Source organism: Aegilops tauschii, chromosome 6 (assembly GCF_002575655.3).
Source record: "Aegilops tauschii subsp. strangulata cultivar AL8/78 chromosome 6, Aet v6.0, whole genome shotgun sequence".
Classification (NCBI taxonomy): Eukaryota; Viridiplantae; Streptophyta; class Magnoliopsida; order Poales; family Poaceae; genus Aegilops; species Aegilops tauschii.
Genome location: NC_053040.3, coordinates 415,275,133 through 415,284,861, shown reverse-complemented (window position 1 = coordinate 415,284,861; position 9,729 = coordinate 415,275,133).

Here is a 9,729-nt window from a genome sequence, read left to right as displayed (position 1 = left end):
ACGTAGTAATTTCAAAAAAAATCCTACGCACACGCAAGATCATGGTTGATGCATAGCAATGAGAGGGGAGAGTGTTGTCTACCCTCGTAGACCGTAAGCGGAAGCGTTTTATCAACGCGGTTGATGTAGTCGTACGTCTTCACGATCCGACTGATCCAAGTAACGGACGCACGGCACCTCCGAGTTCAGCACACGTTCAGCTCGATGACGTCCTCGCCTTCTTGATCCAGCAAGACTGGCGAAATAGTAGATGAGTTCCGGCAGCACGACGGCGTGGTGATGGTGTTGGTGAAGAACAATCTCCGCAGGGCTTCGCCTAAGCACTACGAAAACTATGACGGAGGATAAACTAGAGGGGACGGGGTTGCCGGCACACGGCTTGGTGTTTCTTGATGCGTCTTGGGTGCTAGCCCTACCCCTCTATTTATATTTTGAGCCCTGGGGTCGAAACTTGGAGTAAAAGCCTCCTCAAAGTCGGTTTTGCCCGAAAGGCAAGAGTCCTTCTCGGACTCCAGGGCTAGACGCCAGGGTTCCCGGCGTCTACCCCCTAGACGCCAGGGCGTCTAGCCTCTGGTCTCCGTAAAACTTCCTTTTGCACTTTCCAAAAACCTCGTGGGCTTTTCCCTTTGGCCCAAATAAAGTGTTCTCGTGCCCAAACATTTCGGGAAACATCCGGAACCCCTTCCGATGAATTCCGGAACCCTTCCAGAGTTCCTCGTCATGTCCGTGATCTTATCCGGAACTCCGAACAACATTCGGTTACCAACATACATAACTCATAAATACTATATCGTCAACGAACGTTAAGCGTGCGGACCCTACGGGTTCGAGAACTATGTAGACATGACCGAGACATCTCTCTGGTCAATAACCAATAGCGGAACCTGGATGCCCATATTGGCTCCTACATATTCTACGAAGATCTTTATCGGTCGAACCGCATAACAACATACGTTGTTCCCTTTGTCATCGGTATGTTACTTGCCCGAGGTTCGATCGTCGGTATCTCAATACCTAGTTCAATCTCGTTACCGGCAAGTCTCTTTACTCGTTCCGTAATACATCATCCCGCAACTAACTCATTAGTTACAATGCTTGCAAGGCTTATAATGATGTGTATTACCGAGTGGGCCCAGAGATACCTCTCCGACAATCGGAGTGACAAATCCTAATCTCGAAATACGCCAACTCAACAAGTACCTTTGGAGACACCTGTAGAGCACCTTTATAATCACCCAGTTACGTTGTGACATTTGGTAGCACACAAAGTGTTCCTCCGGTAAACGGGAGTTGCATAATCTCATAGTCATGGTTGTGACATTTGGTAGCACACAAATTCCTCCGAAACGCAGGCGTGGGGCGGCTATGGCGAGGGATGATCGTGGTTTGGGCGGCTGGGTTAGAAAGCGACGAGGCGGTCGGAAAAATGGGTGGCGGCGGCTGTGGCGGGGGGCGGAGGGCGGGGAGAGGTGTAGGGGAAGAGAAAATGGGTGTTGTGTCCCTGACGGGCGGGCCAGGGAAGGACAACCGCCCGTTCGCGCGCTGTCCGTTTCGACGCAAACGCGGCCCAAATTTAGACCGGGAATGTATAAAAACAGACAAAAAACGAACGTTTATCCATTTGCTCCTACACGTTGGACCGTGATTTATGTCTGTTTAGCTTCAAAGGACGCGGCCAAGGTCGAAGTTGGCCTAAGAGCAACTCCACCGCGCTGGATGGCGCTTTGTCCGCTTAATTTTTGTCCGTTTGGGTCAGCTCGTCCGCCCCTTCTGCGTTTGGGTCGGTCGTGCGCCCAGCCGGCCGACCCAATTCTCGTTCGCGCAGAAAACGGTATGAATTCTAAAAAGGCACACGACAATAGATCATGTCAGTGGCCATGCCATCGACCAGAGTTCATGTCGACGCCATGACAGCCTAAAACAAACACTACACAGTGTATACCGGCGCACTTGCCAACGGGCGGCACTACCAGCACACAAAAAGAGATGTGGGAACAACCACGCCATCTCCCGTGGTCATGCGGCACACTTGCCGGCAAAATAAAAAGATGGCGTTGTCCGCCATAGATCACACGACGAGGAGCCGTGTAGTACAGTAGTACGGCTTTAGACATGCGCCATCTGGAACATGAAAAGCATGCATGCACTATTGGAGAGAAGAAAGTGCAATGCCAAAGATGAAGGACACCGACCGACGCAAAGGTGCCGGGGAAGGAAACGGCGAAGGGCCAGGTGTCTACGCCACGACGCCGTGATGCCAACAGGTGGTTGTCCAGCGCTGGCCTCGATTTGGCAGTTTGGCTCGGCGGACAAACGAACAATGGTCATCTGCTTCACGTGCTCGCGGCTCCCCTGCGACAGCCAGGTGCCGCTCCCGCCGCGCCGCTGGCCCGGCACGTCGCCGACGCGCTGTGGGCGCCTCCGCCCTCGTGTTTAAGGCGTCCGCGTGTACAAGCTACAGTAGTAGTCCGTCGATCTGATGCACCCATCGACCTGGTAGCCGGGGTGTTTATTAGCGGTTGTCGTTGGTGCCATGTGACGCCATGGATCAATTGCATCGTCGAATTGCACGTGTTTTCATTCCGTCTGCTGCGTATGGCACCTTCATTTTCCATTGCTGCTCGCTCATGACCGATAGATAACCTGATACGCGGCCGGGTCGTTGAGAGCAATGCGACAATGGGCCTCGCCTCGGGAAGCGGAGACAGATAAGGCAGCCAGCCAAGCGAGGCGCGACCACGCCCGTCTGTGATGCTAGCCTATCCTAGAGGGTTTTTGATCCAAGGGGCTTATTTTAGTTTAAATAAAAATAGTCTCTTTAAGAGGTTAAAGTTCCAAGCACCCCTAACTAAAGAGGGGCTAAAACTAGCCTTGAGACTAAAAATTTTTAGTCAGGGGTACCCCTACTAAAATGTGGATTAGTCATCTCTCTCCTCATTTAACTCTTTTCCTTTAACACACGCGAGTTCTGGATTGGAGGGTTTGAAGGATAATAAATGTTCATTAACTTAATTTTAGTCTCTTTAGTATTTAGATCCAAGCATGGATGAGGCTAGCAAGTTTTAATCCCACTACTTTTAGTCATGGGACTAAAACGTATCCATGAACCCTCCTAGACGTCCAACCTGCGGCCGGACCAGATCAGATGCACGACGTGTCAACTCGATTTTATTGCATGTGAGAAGCAGCTGGCCTAGAAATGCACACATTCCACAGCTTCATCTATCTGACACACTGACGTGCACAGCCGAGTGTCATATGCATTTATCTCAAAATCTTAGTTTTTTCATTTTATAAGGCTTAATTTTGTTGTTCCCCATCACAAGTTCAGATTCCAAGGATGCATTAAATAATTGCATGCAAGTATTAAGAGAAAATTGACCAATGGATGTACTTTATGCATGCATGCATTGCAATTAATGCATTGATAAACATAAATTTTTGAGGAAAACAAGAACATTAATTGGGTTCTTTTGTAAATTACAAAAATTATTCCAGCACTCATCATCTACCTTGGTTGGTGAGATTTTTGAATTGAGCCCTATAAACCAGAAAGGAGGGAGTATGATACTATGCATTAGGAAGGTAGTATCATATGCATGATACTAACTTATGATAGTACTACCCATTACAAACAGCCCGATAATCCTACCTTCCTAACTAATTAACTTCACCACCCCCCCCCCCCCCCTCCCTAATTTTCAAGAGGGTGGGCCGCTTCATCCTCCTTCCTCTAATCTGATTGGTCCACCTTGCATATTACGTAAAACACATACGTAGCCTTACATGGGTGTAGCATTACCGCAAACAGCCTCATTGCTTTCACGCCTGCCTCGCAAGGTCACGATGTATACTTCATCACCCGTTCCTTCACAGAGAGAACGGATGCAGTATATTTCTCTCGAAAGCAACAGATGTACCTTATATTATGATACTACTAGGACACGAAGAAGCGCCATGACATGTACTCCCTCCGTTTCTAAATATTTGTTTTTCTAGAGATTTCAACAAGTGACTACGTACGGAGCAAAATAAGTGAATCTACACTCTAAAATATGTCTATATATATCTGTATGTGGTAGTTCATTCAAAATCTCTAAAAAGAAAAATATTTAAAAACGGAGGGAGTAATTGTTTGTTGTCGCACGACAGCGGCAACGCGATAAACCGGCAGGGTAGCAATCTAGCGAGCTATCAATCACCACCACGCCGTGCATAGACTTTTATGTGGTCATGGTGCTATATATTCTAGCTGCAGTTGCGTTTTGTACTCAATGGATGTTGCTTTGGTTTGCAGTCCGGGGGACATTGGACCCGGCCGCCTTCTTTTCCATCCACATCCGCGTCTACTACTAAAGCTGCAGCAGATCGATCAACCGGCTTGTGATATAGTGATACCAAAATAATATGCCGCTGAACCTGGAAGCTATCGTACGATCGAGGTTTGTCGGTCGCTTGGCCGGGAGAAAGGTGGCTCAGCTAAGGAATGGATGAATCTACTTTAGGTCCCATGCATGCATGCACCTTCTGCGAGTCAAGAGTAGCATGTTTAGTGTGGCCATGTGTCGTCATAACATCCCAAACGTAAGTTGTGGTGGCCGCTGTGGGTGGCACAAACTATTGGGGGCACTTGATCAGTTCGCAGGTAGGATACGGCAATCTGCTGCTAGCTGTGGATTGATCAATTTGATTGGTCAATTACTTGTGTTGTTACGCTTACTCATGTAGTCATATGGTTTGGTTTTATGTAGCTTATGAAGTAACCAATTCCAGGTGAAATAGTTGCTTATTAATTAAGCTAATTAGGATTAAGTTAACTGTTAGATAGGTTGCTTGGTTCTCAAGCAACCATATACTTCCTTGGCTCTCAAGGCAACTATGTAATTCCTTGGGTCTCAAATAATTATGTATTTACTTGACCGCCAAGCACCATGTGTACTTCCGCCTGGGTATAAATACCCCACTTCTATCATCAATAAAGACTTATGGATTATCTTTTATTCAACTCTCTCGTTCTTTACTTTTTACTTCAAACACGTTATCATGCACTTTGCTCTCCATTAAAGCAACTCTAGCAGACCCCGCATCCCGTCCCGACCCGTAAAATAACCGCCAAAATGCGGGCCGGGGCGGAAAAACCCGCCCGATCAGACCCCGCATTCCGCCCCGGCCCGCAAAAAATTTTAGGGGACGCAGCAAAATCCCGAGCCCAATCCGGGAAAACGCGGGTTTCCCCCTCGCGGAAGCGGTTGGTGGGGGGACATTTCATCCCGCGCTTTCTCCCACCAACCACCTCCCCTCTCCCCTCTCGCGCCGCCGCCGGCCGCCGCCCAAGATTCCGGCGACCGCAGCCGGCAGGAGCACGCCAGAAGGCCGCCACGCGCACGAGGCCTCCCCCTCCCCCTGCGTCGGCGGGCCGCCGGATTTGCAGATCTGCGACACTTCATCGCGGGCCGCCGGATTTGGCTTTTTCCGGCCGCCGGTTGCTGCCCCAAGCGATGGAGTGGTCGGAGAGCCTCTCCCGCAACCCAGGCAAGGGTGCATCGCCGCATGCAGGTGCGAGTTCGTCCGCCCGCCGTCGCCGTCCACCGGGCTCGGCGCTCGCGCAGCATCTTTGTGGCTTGCCGATGCCGCTCATAGAGTGCGACGACTGTGCACGGAAAGTGTTGTGGCTCACTTCGAGCACGCCGAAGCACCCCGGATGGGTGTTCTTCAAATGCGAAAACGACGGGGTACGTGCACTTGCGGTAGCTCGTTTCATAGTTCATTCTTTAGCTAAATTGCGGTGGCTCACTTCGAGCTTGCTCATTCTTTTGTGTAGGACGAAGGATGCTCATTTTGGTTTTGGGAAGGGCAATACATTGATTTGTTGATAGAAAGAAATTTAATAGATGTTAGTGCACTCCTTAGTACAATCGAAGGCAATGATGCGGCTGCATGTGCAACTAGAGGGGAAGCAACATCTACTTCTACCGAACCAAAGATGAAGAAAGAAGAATGCAAAATCAAGAATCCACAGATCAACAACGAATGCATGGAGAAGATATTAATCCAACTAGTGGGAGCAGTTATGGAAATTGGAAATCTTCTCAAATGCATTCTTGTAGTTCTTGTTTTCTTTGGTCTTGCTATTCTAGCAAAGATTTGGTGATGCTTTTTGTATTCAATGTTGTCAAAGCAATGCAATACGCTAGATCAAATTGAGTTGCAAATTTAAGTTTTGCGGGCCGGGAGGAGATGCGCCAGATCAGACGCCGCAACCCCAACCCGTAAAAAGGATATTATCTTTTTTACGGTCCATTATGCGGGTTCTGCAACTGCGGCCGTCCGTGCCGACCCGCAAAGACGTTTTTCCGCGAACTGCAAAAATGTTTTGCGTATCGGGAGGATGCGGGGTCTGCTAGAGTTGCTCTTAGAGCGATAGGCTAAAACAGAGTAGAACGGAGGCGAATTATCTCTGACAAGCAGACGCAGCGGCGCCGGACTTGCACACCCGGTGGCGGCACAACAGCAGCCCATGGCGTCGGTCTCCGTCGCACGGCAGCGTCCTCGGCACCAACTACGGCGGCGGTACAGCCTTCAGCACGACGCACTCGTCCTCACGGCAACCGAGGCGAACAAGACAACCCCGGCGTGGCCCTCTGCCATGTCCCGGGTCACAGTCGGCACGCAGCCTGGTCCTAGCCATCGGCTTGCTCTAGCACACCATCCATGGAAAAGACGAACATGCATCTATGATGCATGCATACAAGAAATCCATTGGGAGAAAGCCAACTTGATTTTCTATTTATGATTAGCATCAGTGATTCATTGACCAATTATATTTTTCCTGAATCAGCAACTATTCGAAATAAAAAATTACGGCGATGTGAATCGACGAGAGCGGCATCAGCGGGAAGAAGCATGTAGCGGGCACCTGCTCCTAATCACGACTTGCCAACACACTGAAGGAAAATCGATTGGATTGATCATTTTCCAGTTTGCATGCACTCATTAAAATACTACCTTGATAGGATTGATTATGATCATGTACTTATTTCAACGGATGAACTCATATAATCAGCATCCACTTTATTTCAACGGAATGGAAAAACCGTTTTGACCAAGCATTGCCCACGGCAAGACGGTGCATGGCGATCGACGTGGTCCATCGCCCACAATGATCCTCATCCATCCCTCCATGGCTCGACCTTCTATCTAGGAAGTAGGAACGGCGGTGACTGATGCGGCGCCCGGCCTACATCCTGGAGGGACGGCAGCGCCGACAATTGCGGTACTCCACCGTGCGACCGCAAAAGACGGGGCGAAGGCCGGCCAACGGCCCATGCACGAGGACGACGTCCTCTGGCTCGCCGGCACACCTCTCCATCCTGATCTCTCAAGACAGTGGAGGCCCCTGTACAAAGCTGCATACAAATAAATCGATTGACCTTTGGCTTAATTATTTATGCAGTTTGGCATCAATATTGTATTGTTTTGCATTTTTAGGCCATCAGGCTCATCATAACTGCTCCCTCCGCTCCTAAATATTTGTCTTTTTGAGATTACAAATGGACTACCACATACGGATGTATATAGACATATTTTAGAGTGTAGATTCACTCACTTTGCTTCGTATGTAGTCACTTGTTGAAATCTTTAGGAAGACAAATATTTAGGAACAGAGGGAGTATTAGTATAGTAGCCATCAGGCTCACTCTTATATGACTTAGACCCTCTCTGGTCTTTCCATATTGTGCATAAAATTATAAACATACAATTTATAAGTTGTTCATGCATTGTTCACAATGTAATTTATGTGACTGCATCGGTCGTACTCAAGATGGAGTTCATGATATATAGCCACAATGCATTTTATGCACACTACTACGCACAGTGTGGTATTGCCTTTGGCATTGACTAACATAGACAACATAGAACTTTTGGCATATGTTTGCCTCGGCATTGTCTATGTTACGTCATTTTAATACAATGGCTATACTTTGCAATAAAAAATCATTCTTTTTGCAAATGTCGACGTAATCAAACAAGAATTAGTGTCAAAACTAATGCCACTACCCAGAAATTTGTGAATCACAAGGTGATGGTGGTATCTACTGCATAATTTGCAGATTATCCATCAATACTGTGAGGTCTACGTCTTGCCACTTTGACAAGATGACTACCTTCAACGTGCTCTTCCGAATATTAATATTAGATATGACTACCTCATCAAGATATCATTAGGTAATATTGGCATCTACTGCAAAATTTTGCAGACTATCCACTATTACTGCAAGGTCTACATCATGTCACTCTGACAGATGATTACCTTCAAAGTGATTTCATACATTTAGCATAACATAAGGTAATAGAGGTATGAACATCTACTGACAAAAGTCAGACTATGTTTTCTATTACTGCGAGATCTACACCGCATTTGGTGATTATATTTAAAGTGTTATCTATTTAATTTGTGGTATACATATAAGACCCCGATAGCATCAGCTACATTTATAAAATTTGCTCCTCAGAAGCATTTGTTGTTGTTCACTAAAATGATTTACTCTCATAGTAAATATTATTCATTAGCAATCACTATATGCCGAAATGGTAATCTTATGCTAATTCAAGCCTCACTTTGCTTGAATATTTCATAGAAAATTACGCAAATATTTGCATACCATGGGGATTACCTTCTATTACATTGGTAAAATACATGGCAATGGAGCCTATGTCACTATTTATAATTATAGTGTCGTCCATCCATCAAGATGGATCCCCTAATTTATGGCAATGATTGAGTGTCTCAACACTTTTGCCATGTCCACATCACATTGTGGTTATACTTTCATGGTGACTAACCAATGTTAAACATGCAATGTCTATGTTTTTGGTGGTGTCTCTAAAGTTGCAATGCTCATATGCATTTTATGTGTCATGAACTCCACTTAGTTCTCAAACTAAACATATAATGGATGAATATTTATTCACCTTGAGTATTTCCCTTAATATAAACATGGTGCCTTGAGCACATCGCGAATGATTACCCATCGTTTTTCAAGACCTCAAGTCTATCGCAGCTCACAATTCTATCACTTAATCAACTTCAAGTTGAGATCTTGTGATCAAATATTTCCATATGCCCTTCATACACTTTACATCCTCTTATGATGGTACTACAATTTTCCATGATCAAGTAACATAGAATTTCTTAAAATCATCAGATTCACCCAACAAGTGATATACCATTATTTGAAATATTTGCTGGTACTAAGAATACTATGCAAGACAGTGGCCACAAAATAGAACCATGAGGAATACGAAGTAAAGTGGAGGCTAATAGACAACCAAAGACAAAATTACCTCTTAATAGGGAATATATCATTTTCAAAGGATCACAAAGACAACTCTCAAGTTTGTCAAAAGTGTGGTTATACAAAGATTATACCTATGATTACCAAACCCTCAAATACATAGTCAAACCACACCGCATATTTGGGATAAATTTTAAAATTTGCAAACTTACAACCAGAAAATATTCTGGTAAATCATTGTTCTCAAATCTTCATCAAAAGGAGAGAACCAAAAATGTAGTGCAATAAAAGGATTGTGAATTCCATTGCAACGATGATATGTTTGTGTAATAAACTTTTCAATGACATTGGAGACCTCATGTAATCTCTTAATTATCCCAAAATATTATTAGTCTATACTTGTTCTACTACAAGTAGTGCGATGTTCAATATC